Below are 18,213 nucleotides of genomic sequence, written 5' to 3'. Positions count from 1 at the left end.
TTGCAGAGTAGTATTCCATTTTGTGTGTGTGTGTGTGTGTGTGTGTGTGTGTGTGTGTGTGTGTGTGTATACACCACATCTTCTTTATCCATTCATCGGTAGATGGACATTTGGGCTCTTTCCATAACTTGGCTATCTTAAGCAGGCTCCACACCAAGTGCAGAGCCTAGTCTCACTATTGTGAGATCATAACCGTGAGATCATGACCCAAGCCAAAATTAAGAATCAGATGCTTAACAGACTGAGCCACCCAGGCACCCCTAGAGGTCTAAGTTTTATAGATGTTGTTGGTTTAAAATGTTGGAAAGTGGTGAACACTCAGCAATGGGCTTATAGTAAGGAATGATACCTACAGTGGTTGGCATAAAATTCCAGCGACTGTTCAAAGAATTCTAAATACCTATATTGCTGTGGAAAGGTACTGAGGCCACTAATCACACTCCTCTTATCATCCTTTGTCAAGTAAGTAATGGACATGTTGCTAGAATCGCTAGCCTCAAAGGATAGACAGAATTTGATCTGTCATTTTAAATTATAAACTCAAGCCATTATTTAATAAAAGTATTTATTATATCAACATATTAATTTATAACATGCCAACATCCTTAATAATAAATATCAATAAAATACAACATGCTTTTTATTATGGCTTATAGTTAAGTTATAATGGATAATTATAATTATTATTTTACATTATAAATAAATTGGGTACTTTCTCATTTGAAACTGACTTTACCATTTATACATTAGAATTTTCAAGCCACGTTTAAATGACAAATTAAAAACAAATCTTCTGAAATAATGAACACTTCAAAAAGAAAGAAATCCTGCCATTCATGACAATATGGATAGAATTTGAGGGCATGATGCTAAGTGAAACAAGTCCGACAGGAAAAGAGAAATACTGTATGATCTCACTTTTATATGAAATCTAAAAAACCCGAAGTCATAGAAACAGAGTAGGATGGTGATTACCAGGAACCAGATGTTGGGGAAAAAGGAGAGACATTAGTCAAAGAATATAAACTTCCAGTTATAAGATAAATGGTAACTATTTAACAATACTGTATCAAATCCTTAAAGGTTGCTGAGAGGAGATCTTAAATATTCTCACCACACACACACAAGGAGAATTATGTGAGGTAATAGAAGTGTTACCCAACCTAACTGTGGTCATCAGCTCACAGTATATATCTCTCAAATCATCACATTGTACACCTTAATCTTACATGATATTATATGTCAATTATATCTAAAAAAAAACTTGCAAAAATTTTTGAAGTACACGCGCGCACACACACACAATGAATACTTCAAAAATGAATTGTAGGGGTGCCTTGGTGGCTCAGTTGGTTAAGCATCTGACTTCAGCTCAAGTCATGATCTCACGGCTCATGAGTTTGAGCCCTGCATCGGGCTCTGTGCTGACAGCTTAGAGCCTGGAGCCTTCTTCGGATTCTGTGTCTCCTTCTCTCTCTGTTCATTCCCTGCTTGCACTCTGTCTCTCTCTCTCTCAAAAATAAATGAAGATTAAAAAATTTATTTATTTATTTATTTATTTATTTATATAATTTATTGTCAAATTGGTTTCCATACAACACCCAGTGCTCATCCCAACAGGTGCCCTCCTCAATGCCCTTCATCCACTTTCTCCTCTCCTGCACCCCTGTCAACCCTCAGTTTGCTCTCAGCATCCAAGAGTCCCTTATGGTTTGCCTCCCTCCCTCTCTGTAACCTTTTTTTCCCCCCTTCCCCTCTCCCATGGTCTTCTGTTAAGTTTCTCAAGATCCACATATGAGTGAAAACATATGGTATCTGTCTTTCTCTGACTGACTTTTTTTTTTTAAGTTTATTTATTATTGAGAGACAGAGAGAGACAGAGTGTGAGCAGGGGCAAGGCAGAGAGAGAGAGAGAGGGAATCCGAAGCAGGCTTCAGGTTCTGAGCTGTCATCACAGAGCCCAAAGTGGGGCTCGAACTCACAAACCGCGAGATCATGACTGAGCTGAAGTTGGATGCTCAACGGACTGAGCCACCCAGGAGCCCCCTTACTGACTTTTTAAATTAAAAAAAAGTTTAAAAATTTTTAAATAAAAAAATGAATTGTCAAAGCTGTGCGTGGCTAAAACATGAAGATAGTAGAACCTGCTTTTAGTTTAATAAAAATAACTATTGTTCACAGTCCTCAGATATTCACACCGTCTATCACACATTCACACATTGTTGCTTTCGATTGCAAGTGTCCTGAAATTATTTTAATTTCCTAAACCAAGTACTCCATACTACGGTGGAATACTTATGTTCAGAGTTTGAGAAAGAATTCATTTTAATCGTGAACTACTCACGTGAAGAAGAGTATAATGTTATCAACTTTAAAAATTTATTCATTTTTACATAATTTTGAATGAAAACTCTCTACATGCACGTATGTGTTAGTTAACAATATGGAAAAAGAAGAAAACATTTGCTGTCGGAGCTCAGCTATCTTTATTGTCTATTTTAGTGCTATTCGAATTGTGATCTATAAACTGTAGGTTCCTAATCGCTGGTGAAATAGTCACAAAAATTGAGAGTGAGAATTTATAAAGTTTCATGACAGTTTGGCATAGCTCATGACATACAAAGACAGAAATCAGTGGACTCATCTCATTGAAGAAGGTACAGACAGGTTCCTATTTTGTTTAACTTCTGTCTGTGTGAGTCACTTGTAGTTCAAGCTGCCTAGTAAGACCGGTCTAAGGTAGACTGGAGGGAAAAAAAAAAAAAGGAATAAAAACTGATTTTTACCATGGCTAATTTGAGAAGCACTGGTCTGCATCACACATGATGGATGGTAATCTCAGGTCAAGATAGTTTACTTTTTGGCTTTTGTTATTAGCATTTGTTTACATGATTCTCTAAATTAAGCTGCAGCTGATTATCGGAGTACGTAGCTATACAAAATGCTACTTTCCTTGTAAATAATTTGCATATACTTGAATATAGTTAGAGTGAATTTTTGAAGTTACACATGAATGGATTTAATAACTAATAATAATACATATAACAAAATAGCTAGAGATTATATAGCACTTGTGACATGCCAGGTTAAACACTTTAAAATCATTATGTCCTTTACTGTTCACAATGACCTTAGAAGTACTGTACTTTCTACTAATTATTTAGGAAGCCAAAGCACAGAACTGTTGAGTAAATTACCCAAGGTCAAATATTTAGGAGGTGGTATTTCAGGGATTTGAATTTGGGATCAATAATACGTAGGCTCTGTACCTCATTTCAGTGCTTCTTAAACTTTACCAGAGCTTTTTAAAGAGATTCCCAGTCCAACAAGTCTGAGAATGACTGAAGAATTTGCATTTCTAACAAGCTCCCAGGAGATGCTCCACATTGCTGATAACACACTTTGAGGGGATTCCATCATTCAATCAGAGAGCATTATGGGACCCTCTGCTATGGAGAAACTGGGCAGTCAGGGTGCCTTTCTCTTCTTACTAGGTATGCTACGCGTTGTGAAAAGATGATGACACCATTGCCCAATAACTACAATAAAAAGCACAAGGCTTCACTTATTGTGGGAGAGCTGTTCTGGTCAGGCATGGCCTCTCTGGGCAGAGCAGAGGACTGATCTCATAGGATTTGGGGGAAGGGTCGAGTACGGGCATTGACAAACGTTCATGACATCCTCTGTAGATGCTTAGTTAGTGGCTCCTTGTTACCACGGCTACAGAACAATCCATCTTTTCTTAAATTTCTGGAAATGTTTTTCTTCTCACCACCAAACCCATATTTGCGTATTACAAATATACTGCCACCAGATTCAACCATGATTTTCAGACCAATGTTCTCCCATTTGTGCGAACATATTTGATAGCTGAGTCTAGGCGAGCACCTAGCTAATTATGTGACAAAGCCTTGATCCATCAGTGTTTAGAGAGTTCCTCCTGGGTTTGTAGTAGATGCTCAATGCACGGTTGCTGAAATCGTAAACTTGGTAGAGGATTTGAAACAAAGTAGGGGAGTACCTGGGTGGCTCAGTTGGTTGAGCGTCCGACTTCAGCTCAGGTCATGATCTCACGGTCTGTGAGTTCGAGCCCCACATCGGGCTCTGTGCTGTCAGTTCAGAGCCTGGAGCCTGCTTCAGATTCTGTGTCTCCCTCTCTGCCCCTCCCCTGCTCTGTCTCTCTCTCTCTGTCAAAAAAAAAAAAAAAAACATTAAAAAAAAAAAAGAAACAAAGTAGGAATCTTGAGGATCAAATAATGGGAATAAAGGAAACATCCATGGGCATACCTAGCAGATGTGGGAAAAGAAAGGCTCTTCCAGAAGCTCTCATTCATTCTCTCTGGGATGCATAATTTGAAATATTTTTAGTCTTCTATTTGTTACCAACATAATCATCAATGTACTCACTCAGGATACTGTGTTTGTATGCGCACTGTATGTATGTATATCCCATGATGGACAACAGTTTCTCTTTTTTTCTGGCATATGCTATTTTTATTCTTCTTGAAGTTAGACCCTGAGAATGATGAATGAATTCGCTCGTTACTAAATATGTAAAAGTACTAACTGAAATATTAACAACACCACAGAAATTCGGTGTGCCATGTAGTTAAAGTTAGTAAATAACATCACTGATTTGTTCTAGTTTCTCTTATGGGTCTGACTGAGCAATGGGACCTACTTTTAGAAATGTAAGACCGATGTTTAAAAGTGACAGATAACTCACAATTTATGCAACTACGTGTTTTGCCCTAGAACTAATACTTTTCTCTATGAAATGTAATTTTGTAATTATTTTCTTATTAAGTGCTCTGTGACTGATTACATGTTTTTATGCTTCTTTTCCAGGGATTACCCTGGAAATACATAACCAGAGAAAAAGATTATTCTAAGTAATACTAAGTAGGTAAAATACTCATTTGTTAATGACCATTTAGGTAATACCACCATTTCACCCATTCTGAATAGGTAAAGAACAAAGGTTTAATGTAATATGTAGCCATCAATATGTAATTATTGGATGCAAAGCCCCAGTATTTGTTTAAATTATGCTGCTTCACCAAAGAATTAGCAGGGATGATGCACCAAAATTTTCTGTAGAAATTATGTGCTTCACTTGCTCAAAGACACGAGGATTGAAGCTCTTGGCTACAGTAAAGCAACGGTTTTTTGCATTGAGAAGAGTTTGGTATACAGTAAGTGCCCATATCTTGAGTTGATGAATGCACTTCAGAGTAGTCTTCTATGAGAACTTAAGTCACGGAACCAATAAACACAAAAGCAGGTCCCTTATGGAGAAACCACCTTGAAGTTGTTTCATCTAGTGTTTCTCCAATGTTAATGTGAACAACCTGGTGATCTTGTTATAATGCAAATTTTCATTTATTAGGTCTGGGCCGGGCCAGATATTCTGCATAACTAACAAGCTCTCAGGTGTTGGCAATGTAGCTGGAACCTGAGTGATAATTCAAATAGTGAAGGTTATTCACTTCTGCTTGAAACCAGCTCTGACCCCCTTCTCACACAGTAATTATGGCAACTAATTGCATTATAAAAAATGGCAAGCAAATTCTATACTGGGCATATGAAAGTAAATAAAGTACAATGTCATGTTATTGTTCATGGTTCTCTTTGTAAATTTGCTTTATAGAACTTTGTAGTCTTAAGTGATTACAAAGCCATGGAGGAAGTGTGCTTTTTCTTCTAACAAAAGGGTCTAAGTCTTAAATGGGAAATAGACTGAAGTTGCTGTCAGTTAAGTTAATTGATAGTTCCTGCTGGAACCTGTGAATTGCCTCAGGTGAGCGCAGTGAAAAAGTCACTTTGTTTGAATAAATCTACTCAAACAAACTTTGACTCAAAGTCAAAGTTTGGTTGACTCTTTAGGTCCTCATTCACTCTTCCTCTCCACAAGCGAGAAAGTTTGTTTTTATGTGGCTTAGTCCTTTATTTCTTTGAATAGGATTTTCCTATTTAGGAAGTTTTTAGAAAGTGTGGTAAGTTGGCCACAATTTCTTTTGTGTGAATGTAGAGAAAGTAAACGTTTTGTGTTGGCAGGACTGTAGCCCATTCCAAACTTCCGGAACAGACGAGAGCTCTAAAATACAGTCACTGGAATAGAGTAATCATACTTGGGGTATAATGTAGCAAAGAAACAAGACTCTCCGAGCCCCTTCTGTGGCATGTTTGATCACCCTAAAAACAGGATATGAAAACCACACTGTAACATCCTGCTGCTTTTAAAGTCTGGGTGGCTTGACAATGCAGAGTTTATTGAGCAATACACCAGATAATCCTCAAGCTACCTCTTTTTCAAGGTCAAGCCCATGCTAGCAATTACACTAATGTTTGTTGAAATTACTTGAATGGCAGGTATCAAGGCGGCCACTGTACCAAACTGGTTGATCCGGTGACCTTGTGAATTTTGCTTCTGACTTTTGCTTTAAAAGAGTCACTTGTGTGGAAAGAGAAACAAGTTACTGGCCTAGCCCAGTTAACTATAGAGCCAACAGTGACTTGCAGATAAACCTATCAAGCATCCCCACAGAATTCAACAAAATCCATTCACATTTAATTGAACACAATCCTTAGATTCTCACCATGTGGAAAGCCCAAGATTTGGGAATAGAAATAGTCATTGGTGTTCTTCAGTTGTGATTGTATTCACTGAAATAGGAACCAATGAGAACAATCTCAATGCATATGATTGGATTTTTAAATTTGGGGACAGGCAAGGGTTGTGTGTGTGTGTGTGTGTGTGTGTGTGATGTTTGGGCCTCTAAGTCCTAATATCTTCTCATTTTTACCCTCTGTCACTTTTGCATACCTGTATATGTGAGATGATTTGGGAACAAAACTCACCCTAACTAGCACCTGGCATAAACCAAAAAAAAAAAAAAAATATTTTGGCTGGAAACTTTTTCTACACAAAGCAAGTATGCTCGGAAGAATGACATTTTAATGGTGACCTTAAATGCGGAAAACAGATCTTTCAAATAAACTTGAAGTGTATTGTGAGTTACCATACTTATTTCAGTATAATTTACTATAGAAACTATAAAATAGTCCTTGATTATCAACATTATCACAGGTCATCATTTGATTGAATAGATTGTATAGGTTAGTTGTAAGTATTCATCCATTATTGAAGTACATATTTGTTCTGAGTGTTGGTTGCTTATTACATGCTTGGTTAATATCAATTTTCCTTGGGATGACCAAAAGATACTGTGTTTGTGAAAACAAGTTCTAAATTAGTATTTATACTATCAAATCAATTTTGAATAAATCAAAGTGAAAGCATTTCCACATACTCTTACTTATCTCTAAATGTATGTTTATTTGAATGGGTGCATTAGCCAGGGTCAGAAGGATTTTTCTGCGGTAAGGTACAATCTTTAAATGTCAGTGATTTAGAGCAAGAATTTGATGGTTTACTGGCACAGGTTCATTGCGAGTGTGGCAGACTGTATTACCAGGGTAACTGTCCTCTCCAGTGACTCAGTGATCCTGATCCCTTCAGTCATCTGCTCTCCTGCCTAGACAGAAGTTTGCTGGTTGACCCAGTAGGAGAATAAGGGAACTTGAGAACTATACAGGGCTTTGAACACTGTCTTTGCTTAGAAGGGACACGTATCATTTCTACTCAAATTTTATAGACATAATTACTGAAATGGACTTGCCTAACTATAAGGAGGCTGAGATACGTAGGGGAGTACATGGCATATTTGGTATTCTGTATTCTCACAGTAGGAAATGGCTAAAAAGAGATGTGCCTACTTGTTGGGGGAGTGGAAGAGAAGTGGCGAGGAGATGTTACTTTTTATTTTATTCAAATCTAAATTATTTGTGTTTTCAACAATACTATGTTTTCTTTAAAATTAAAATATATTTTAAATTTTATAAAACCTTATAATCGCTTTTGAGGGAGGAGGGAAGTTCTTTTAGGCCTAGTTTTTATAGAAAGGCTATGACTAGTTCAGCGTCTTGTATGACATTTAGACTCCTTTTCACTCATAATTGTCCTTTTAGTTTTCGTTCCTAGTTAACATTTTTGTAATGTGATCAATTCTCTCTTTTTTAAACAATTTTTTAGAGAGATAAAGAATGCATGCATGCTCACATGCGCACAAGTGGGGGAGAGACAGAGGGAGAGGGAGAGAGAATCTGAAGCAGACTCCGTGCCCAGCACAGAGCCCAATGTGGGGCTCGATGTCACAACTGTGAGATCATGACCTGAGCTGAAATCAAGAGTTGGATGCTTAACCGACTGACCCACCCAGGTGCCCCTCAATTCTCTTTTTATAACCAAAATGTTCTGGACTTTGTTACTGCAGGTCAATGACTTTTGATATCCAATTTGCGCCTACATCCTTAATAAAATAACTCGAAGGTAGACTTTTCTAGAAAGTCCTCATGAATCCCAGTGGAGTTCCTTCAGAGAAAGAGTGACCTGTAACCATGGGAGAGTGTTTCCAATAATAACAACTTCAGATATATTTTATTGAAAAAGTCAGAATGTAAAATTCTGTAAGTTGGATAAAGCCCTGGGAAGTCACAGGCTTTTACTGCTCACAGTAGGAAAGAGAAAACTGTTTAGTGAATTTGCTTGCAAAATGACTTCAGGGAAATCCCAATTTGTCTTTGGTTAGCTAATTTAAGAGCATCTGACCTTTTCTAGGCTTTTATGTTCCCCTAGCTCACTTTAAAGGTATATAATTTGTTATTCTTTTGGACACATATTATGTATTCTTTAGATGTGAATAGTGTCATATGAATGTAATACTTAACAAGTGCTACCTATTGTTATTTTACGTATAATATAATTATTAAACAATTGCCACTACCAAGTTTTTAAAAATGTGTATAGAGTCAGGCAAGATAGGATAGACTAAGAGTAAAAAATCACAATGGAAATTTGAGAACTCAGTATTCTTCAAAGAGTTATTTGCAGTAAGAAAAGAAATATTAAGTTGAGGTAACCATAGTAGGAAATGTAGGATTTGTTAAAGGAAGCCAAGACCTAAAATGTGCAAGCAAAATGCAGGCTGAAGCCTGTATTACAAATAAATCTGACATAAAGTCAGATGTCTCCCTGATCACTGCATAATATTTTCAGGGACAAATTCTTACGTGAGAACCATATTAGTTGGAGAAAACAAACTTCACTGTAGCTAATATAAGGGAAATAAGGGCTATGTAGATCACAGAATCTTTAGAAGACTCAATGAATCGGGTTAAGACATTATTATAGCTCAAAGCTACACAGAAGAAAAAACAACTCAGGAAATTGTCTAACAACCTAGGTATTGCTACTTAAGGTATAGTCAGTACCTGCTACTGATCCACATACTGTTACTAGTCTGGGATGAGAAAAAGGGCTTGCACCAGATTGCAAATGAACTGTGTTGCTAGGCACACTATTTAGTTAAGCTGACAATTATTTTCACAGTGCGATTTTCTCAGTAAGGAAGTAGTGAGGTAATTTACATCCAGGTGCAAGCTAAGATAGGCACATTAAGCAGAGACGTTCGAGGGTGTACCACTGCCTTCACAACCTGCCACTTGTCACCTATGATTCTGAAAGTGGAGGCCAAAACACTACATTGCAGCCACACCAGAAGAACCAAATGGCTCCATCACCTTCTCATCAGGAGGCTCAGTGCACTTTTGAGCTGCAGATGCTCCCCAGGCTTCCATCTGCTTCCAGGTCTTCTGTGTGGGTTCCTCGTCTTGGGGGAATTGGATAGTTTCCCAGTCCCTAATGTGCAAGGGAGTCTGGAAATTTGGTTTTTAAGCTGTTCAGCACCTATAACAGGACAAAAAGGTAAAAGGAAGTTGGAAATGCATGGGACCCTAACACACACTACCTATGACAGTGAACCCTCTAAGGCAGAAGAATATTTGAAAAGAGATATCACTGAACATTGCTGATGTCTCAAACGTGCAAAAGGGAAGAGATGTGTAAAGGAATCAGTTAAGGCTAGATGATGGACAAATAAATGAACATATGGAGTCTCAGCCAAGGATGGGCTCATTTCATTGAAAAAGCATATGGTATTATTTTTCTTAGATTTTGTTAGGAGCACATTGGTGATTTATTTAAGTTACAGGGTTTTTTAAAAAATAAAAAGTCTGGGGGCGCCTGGGTGGCACAGTTGGTTAAGCGTCCGACTTCAGCCAGGTCACCATCTCGCGGTCCGTGAGTTCGAGCCCCGCGTCAGGCTCTGGGCTGATGGTTCGGAGCCTGGAGCCTGTTTCTGATTCTGTGTCTCCCTCTCTCTCTGCCCCTCCCCAGTTCATGCTCTGTCTCTCTCTGTCCCAAAAATAAATAAACGTTGAAAAAAAAATTTTTAAAATAAAAAGTCTGAATTATTCACATGAATCAAGAAGTTAAAGGGTTACCATATTGGAAGGGAACTTGGAGGCCAGCTAGGTAAGCCTTCTTCATTAAAATGTTTTTTTTGAATCAGATGACAATCTTTACCAAAGTGTATAGTAAATAATAACTAACAGCATTGTCAAATAAATTTCTTTGGGGCATGTCTTAATAAATAGTATGGTATGTAATTAACACATCTTTTTATGTGAATAGTGATTCTTAAAAATTAGTTGGTTTATTTAAGTGGAATAGGCATTTACTGTGAAAGTTACAATTGTTTAGTAGGTCAAGAAACATTATGACTGAATATCCCTCTCAAAAATTGGTGTCAAATTAATTAGTTTTTTTTGTATTTATGAAGTGCAAAATTAGGCATATTACTCATATGCTCTTATCATTGAACACTAGTTATACATACAAGCTGATGATGGCGAATAAATAATAGTAAAAAATAAAGCGTACTGTTTAATCAAATATTTTGAGTAATGAAAAACTATCATCTAGAACATTGCTTCATAACACTTTTCAGGTCATAAATTATTTTGAGAGTATGATAAAAGCCATGGATGCTATTCCCAGCAAATTGCACATACACACAATTGTACATGGGCTCATAGAAGATTTATGGACCTTTCAAAGGCTATCCTCAGACTTAGGATAAAAAATCCTGATCCAAAGTAAAGCAGAAATTACCAATTTTACCAATAATTTGATTTTAATATATAACTCTATATTTTTCATAAAATGATATTTCAATTTGGAGCTGAAAATTGCAATTTGATTTATAACTCTTACTGGCAACATGATGTGGCCATATAAACTCTTTGAATCTCAATGATCTCACTTGTAAATTGGAGATGATAATCATTATGTCACAAGATTACTATATTTCCTTTGATATATATCTAACACAGTGCCTGTCACAAGAAATATTTAATAAATGTTCATTTGCTCATTCATTCATTCATTTATTCATTTTTTGATTATTAATAAGATTACTCAAAATCTCTTGATTACTTTGTGGTTATGCAATTATGTTCAACAAAAATTTATCAAATGCTCATTTTGTACTAGGAGTTATGCTGAATGTACGCATAGATGACTAGGAAAGAATCATTGCTCCAGAGGTATTTATAGTACAGTGCCCTGTGAAGAGGAGAGTCTAATATACTGTAAGAGATATAAGAAATGAACATAAGATCATATGGGAGCCTGTAGGATAAAAGGAGTAGTGTAATGGATACTGAGGATTCATGGAAGGACCCATGGTGGAGATAATACTTAACTGGGGCCAATAATATTAATAAAATAAACTTTCTAATTGCTTACTGTATGTTGATTATTTTTCTGAATATCCCGTGTGTACAATCTAATTTGATCCTTAAAAAAAAAACCATGAATTATATATCTATTTCCTTTTTAAAACTACCCACTTAACAGATGTGGCCACCAGGCTAAAACAGAATGAACAACATTTCAAGAGACACACAGTACATTAGTGACTGAGTTTGAATTAGCTTTGGTTTCAACCCTGCATTCCTTAACAATCGGTTGAAGAGAATTGAAACAGCATTTCATTTAGGGGAATTATCTCCAGCGAGGCATAGAAACATGGAATTATTTGAATAACAAGAACTACACAAAATAACAATAATAACAATTTTAATTTTGTATACCTTTATTTCTGAGAGAGAGAGAGAGAGACAGTATGCACAGTGCACGTGCAAGCGGGGGAGGGGCAGAGAGACAGGGGGACAGAGGATCTGAGGAGAGCTCTGTGTTGACAGCAGAGAGCCCCAGGTGGGGCTGGAACTCAAGAACTGTGAGATCTTGACCTGAGCTGAAGTCAGACACTTAACCAACTGTGCCACCAAGGCGCCCCATCAATTATAACAATTATAAACACAAATTTTAATAATTGGCCAGACACAAGCAAGTGATAATCCCACATAATATAAAGATTAATTTGTTATATAAAAAATAAAAAGGGCAAGTAATCACAATTGAGTTATAAGTGTCTAATTTGTGGATTATAGTTCTAATCGGGCAGGAGCTAGTTTAGGTGTGGAAGATGACGCATCCAGGATTGGATAAGTTAGGACATCCAGGAGGAAGTTGGATATAGATGAGTTCTTAATCCAGAGATATAGTCAAAACTAGAGATAAACTATGGTTAACATTAAAGATAGCAACAAAAATCATTAGAGTATATAAAAACACCCAGTAATATAGAAGGAACATGGCATTGAACAGTGTTTATTTTGACCAAAAAACACCTATATTCCAAAAGATACAGATGTTAGCTTCTTATTCATTCTTTATAAATTAATTAAAAATTATTTTATATTGCCTGTTTGCAAACAAAATGTGATAAAAGTACAATCTATAGCTAAAGAAAGTTAAAGAAGTCTTGGTTGAAAGTAAAATTAATCAATTATCCTGTTTACTCAGTGCGACTATGTTCAATAAGAGAACCCTATAGACGAATTTACTGAAGTTCATATTAGAATAAGTACTAATTAAGGGGCACCTGGGTGGCTCAGTCAGTTAAGCATCTGACTTCAGCTCAGGTCCTGATCCTGTGGTCTGCAGTCCATGGGTTCGAGCTCCACATCAGGCTCTGTGCTGACAGCTCAGAGCCTGGAGCCTGTGTCAGATTCTGTGTCTCCCTCTCTCTGCCCCTTCCCCACTATACACACACTCTCTCTCTCAAAATAATAAATAAACAGTAAAAATTAAAAAAATAATAAATACTAATTAAAATAAAACAAAAACTTACAAAAAAAACTTCCCCCCCTCTTTTTTTTTTAATTTTGTGATTTGAGTATAGTTGACACACAATGTTACATTAGTTTAGGTTTGCAACATAGTGATTCAACTTCTCTATATGTTATGCTATGTTTGCCACAAGTGTAGTTACCATCTGTCACCACGCAACATTATTACAGTATCATCAACTATATTCCCTACCCTGTGTCTTTTATTCCTGTGCCTTATTCATTCCATAACTGGAAGCCTGTATTTCCCACTCCCCTTCACCCATTTTGCCCATCTTCCTCCCTCTTTCTTTCTGGCAAGTGTCAGTTTCTTTTCTGTATTGCTAGGTCTGATTCTGCTTTTTATTTGTCATATGAAACTCTCTGTGTTTTGGGGGGTGGGGGGAATTTAAACTAATCTGGGAGGAGATGATCGACAGCTTTTTTTGTTTTTGATCCTTTGTGCCCAAATTTCTCCAGATGATCCCACTGATATTCTTATTTATAAATCTCTTATGATAATTTTTAAATTTTAACTTATTTCTCAGAATATCTGAAGGTAATATCCTGAGGCTGAAATAAAGCTGGACTGTTTCCTGATAATATAGTCCCTTAGTAGAATGTTCTGTTTAGAAGACAGTTTTGTTAATAAGACTGCATTTCCCATCTTAATAGTTTAATTAAAGGTTAAAGGAGACCCCGTGAATAGAAAGTTTTGATTTTCCCATTGAATTTATTTTCAAACAATCTCAATATTATTATAGTCAACATCGTTGGAACATGAGAGGCATAGGTGACTTGTAGGAAGGCATTTTCTGTAATTACATAGTAGCCTCTCCAGACTTACTGATCATTTCAGATACATGTGTAGGTCCATTGACCACAAAGTTGCTGCACTGTTAAATGAACACATGTACAGTTATGAATCTTGGACGGGATCCACATGTAACCTCAAAAGAGATCAGAGAAGGCAATGAGAACATGACACATCATCCTGTCTTTAAGACTTTGGAAATGTCAGGGCAAGAGAGATGCATGTCTAAATGTGCCAGGAAGGGAAATCCAAATAATTGATCTTTTTTCCATTAAGTTTTGAGTTCTTAAAGCAAAATTCTCATACGATAAGTAGTTCACTTGTCACTCCACTATTGACTGGAGCCTTGTATGTTTGTGAATGTATAATTCACATGTCTGCAAATGTATGATTCTTCCTAGCCCTTTCAAAATTTTTATCTTTCAACTTTCAAGCTTTCCTATGGTTTTCATTGTTTAAACACAAGGATGGGGCGGGGGTGGGGGGAGATGGTTATTCCATTAGTGCATAAGAGAAGGCAGACCAAAGCCAGGTTAGAGAGATATTAAGCAAAGGCCAAGTCGAACTATTCATGAGCTTATTAAAATGGATAAATAAAAAATGAAGACCTCAACAGCAGGAATAAAGCCACTCTTATGAGAGAGATTGATATTTCAAATATGAGGTTGGCTGCAGAGGTAGTGTGGTAAGTACAATGCTATGTGCCCAGAAAACCCCAAATGCTAACTTATTGAAAACATGTTGAGTGCGCATTTATAATAGAAATAGTCAGCAATGCGGTTATGGGCAGTATTAAATATTCTAACTTGGAAACACTTTTAATAATGACACTCATTATCTTCTTGAGTCTTAATATAACTGAAAGTTGGTTGTATGTTTTAATTGTCAGCAAATAACCTACAGAATGTAACTTATCTGCAGCTTTGATTTTTGGCTATTCAACAACCTGATTATAGCACAATAAATTTGTGGCGAGACAAATGAATTGCAAAAAAAAAAATTGGAAGATAATTTGACTTTAAAAAATTATTTGATGCTTTAGACACAAAGCTAACTGCACCTTTAACCATTTCTTTCATTTATGTGTTTTTAATCTTTCTGCTGAAACAGTCCCCACTGAGATTCATGATTAGTGGAATATAATTCTAAGGGAAGAGGTCAGGGAGATTAATTTGTGTGGAACCATCTCACTGGAGATCTCGGTGGCAGAAATTCCAAGTTGAGAGGTAAGTTCACCCCCAAAGATCAAATGTTCTATTTCAGCTTTTTGGCCACGGAAAAGAAAGGGGGCTGTGCATAAAAAAAAAGAAACCAAAATATGTCACATGTGAGAAAGCTAGTAAGTTGATAGCTATTGCACTCTACCTGAGACTCTGAAAACCCCGAGAAAGTCTCTAAAGTCTCTTAATGATAGACAACAAGAAGAAACTGTAATAAGCTTAATTAGAAAATTTTATTTAAGCTTATATGTAAGAAATGTAAGAATGACAAGTAATCAACAACATGTATGAATAATAATATTTTATATATTTTATTTAAAGTGCCTGTTTATATAAGGTGCCTGTTGGTGTTTAGAGCTGGCTAGCATTATGTAAGCACACCTATTCTCTCTATCTACTTCCCTCACCCCCCAAAAAAGGAAGAAGATAAGAACTAAAGGCTTTCACACGTTAAGTTAAAGTTTCTTTTGTAGAAATGTAGAGATAAGTTTATTGAGTTTGGCTGATGAAGGATAAGGTTATAGATTGGAAGTATGTTACTAAGCTAGCTAACTAGTATAGTTTTATATATCACATTCTCTCCTTTACTACTAATTAATAGACTTTGTTCTGTTTCTTTATCATGTTGATATGTAGTCACTATAATTTATCCAGTAATAGATTTCTTTTGCCCTCTATCATTGCACATTATAAAACACTCTTGTGAAATTCACTGGCGTATAAGTAGAACTTAATTCTTTGGGTAATAACTTAAACTTTGGTATTTATATATTCAAATCAGTAGGTTTCCAATAACCTAGGTGATATTTAACCCACTAAATACCTATGGACGAGCATTTCTTTAGCATCCTGATCCATTAAATTTCACTTTATTTCAAATTTTAAGACTTTTCAGGTAAACAGTTCCTTATCTTTTATAACTTCTTTAAAAAAAAATTCCTGGGGCACCTGGGTGGCTCAGCCAGTTAAATATCCGACTCTTGATTTTGGCTCAGGTCATGATCTCATGGTTCCTGCGTTCAAGCTGGGCTCAGTGCTAAGTGTGGGGAGCCTGCCTGGGATTCTGTCTCCCTCTGTCTGCCCCTCCCCTGCTCATGCACACGTGCTCTCTCTCCCTCTCAAAATTAATGACGTGGTTTAAAAAAGTCTCAATGGTTCCAATTCCCATTTTGACCAGCAAGTTCTGTGTCTTATCTTTCCTCCATACTCAGGGTCTCCTGGTCATGAGGATACTTCATAGAGAAGTCTGAGCCCTGGACTATGCACAAGTGGAAAAGATCCCAAAGGCAAGAACAGCAACCCTCTCACCTAGTCAGCCGGCAGAGAAGATAGTAAATGGCAAATGAACACTGCAAAGAGAAAATAAAGAGGATACTCTCAACTCGTTTTACTTTAAATTCCTCTCAGCAAACCATAAAATTATAAAATTAAAAATTAAAAAAGGAAAATTGCAATTAAGGCTCCACAAACAGCTGAGTAATGTAAATATTTTAGGCAAAATGATTCCCAGAGATCCATTTAAGTGCATCAATTGGGTTGAATGGCTGTTTATTTGTAGTTTGTTTTCATGCAGCCTCTTAACTGAAAAATTGGAATGCATGGTTTGGAAGGAGAGAGACTCTTGTAAAATTTGGTATATGTTTGAATGTTACCAAATAAAGATACAAAGTTTTTTTGTTGTTATTTTTGTTAAGACATGAAGTCTGATTGCTCTTACACTGAAAGAGCCTCATTTATACAGACATAGTCAAAAATGGGTACAATCTATGTTTTTATAGCTATGTAGTCCTATACTTCAGCTTTATGTATAAACATATATAAACGTGTAGCTGTGTAAACACATAGCTCTGTCATATTCAGAATTTTTAAAAATTTATTGGGACTCCTTTGACAATTGTAAAGAACTTGAAAGTTAAATACATATAATAATGTTAGGTAGTAAGGTTTGGAGAGTACCGTTGCCATTATTAGGATAGACTATTAGGTTTTACTGAAACCATATTTCTCTAAAAATAGTAAGGAGAGTTTAAATTTAATTTAAATAATGTGTTAGCACCCAATAAATGTTACAAATAAACTTTTAGGAGAATTTCTCCTTGTATTACCCCTCGCCTCCTAAAAAACCTTAATTTTTAAATATTACTTTCATTTCTTCCTGAATGTTTTTCCTCTAAATTTGTCCATTTTGAAATAGGAGAGTCATTTCAGTGAAAGTGAAATTTCTGCATTATTTTCAAAAGATACTTAATCGCAAGAAAAGAAACACAAGTATAAAAGAAGCATGCCTGACTATCTTATGTTTGACTCATGCTCCTGGCTAGCATGGGGATGAGGCCAGTCACTAATCACTACACTCCTTAAAGCAGACCACAGCTATTGATTTTCATTATCTAGTATGGCATCTATTACTGTGCACAATTCTTAGATTTTAGAGGACACAGACTCCCAAGCAGAAAACTCTAACTTAAAAAAAAAAAAAACTCACTAACACCAATTAAAAGATGCAGAATCCAGATGATTTCAAATCTCAAAAGTATATATAATTTTTAATTTTTATATGTAATTTAATTTAATTTTAATTTATATTTAATTTTTATATTTTTTAAGTAATCAATTGAAATCATTGATCATAGATCTGTCTTAAAATAATATCATGACTTAAATCCTTACATTTTGGGGCCTCCTGAGAGGCTCAGTCTTCAAACGTCTGACTCTTGATTTCGGCTCAGATCGTGATCTTGTGGTTCCTGAGATCAAGCCCTGCATAGGGCTACATACTAACAGCATAGAGCCTGCTTGGTATTCTCTCCCTCTCTCTCTGGCCCTCCCCTGCGCACGTTCTCTCTCTCTCTCTCTCTCTCTCTCTCTCAAAATAAATAAACTTAAAAAATAAATCCTTACATTTTGTACATACATAATGATACTATTACCCACTAACCTAATTACAATATTTTAAACCTATTAATATACTCTTCACCCACTTTGCTCTTTTTCTCTTTTATGGGATTTGTTTTGTTTGCCTATTCTTAAAACATAACATGG

General features: G+C 36.1%; 1 long non-coding RNA gene across 1 annotated transcript; it reads left to right on the top strand.

Annotated features, from left to right (window-relative positions):
• The first annotated feature begins 256 nt into the window (after positions 1-256).
• Positions 257-16,570, top strand: LOC121029162 (uncharacterized). Its single transcript, XR_005789623.1, has 3 exons — positions 257-462; positions 15,062-15,177; positions 16,383-16,570. It is a non-coding gene; the product is annotated as an uncharacterized LOC121029162 (long non-coding RNA).
• Positions 16,571-18,213: the final 1,643 nt, after the last annotated feature.

This window comes from Herpailurus yagouaroundi, unplaced genomic scaffold (assembly GCF_014898765.1).
Source record: "Herpailurus yagouaroundi ecotype Mexico unplaced genomic scaffold, PumYag 139, whole genome shotgun sequence".
In the NCBI taxonomy this organism is placed as follows: Eukaryota; Metazoa; Chordata; class Mammalia; order Carnivora; family Felidae; genus Herpailurus; species Herpailurus yagouaroundi.
The sequence above is the reverse complement of the archived record's forward strand: the minus strand, read 5'-3'. Positions and strand labels throughout refer to the sequence as shown.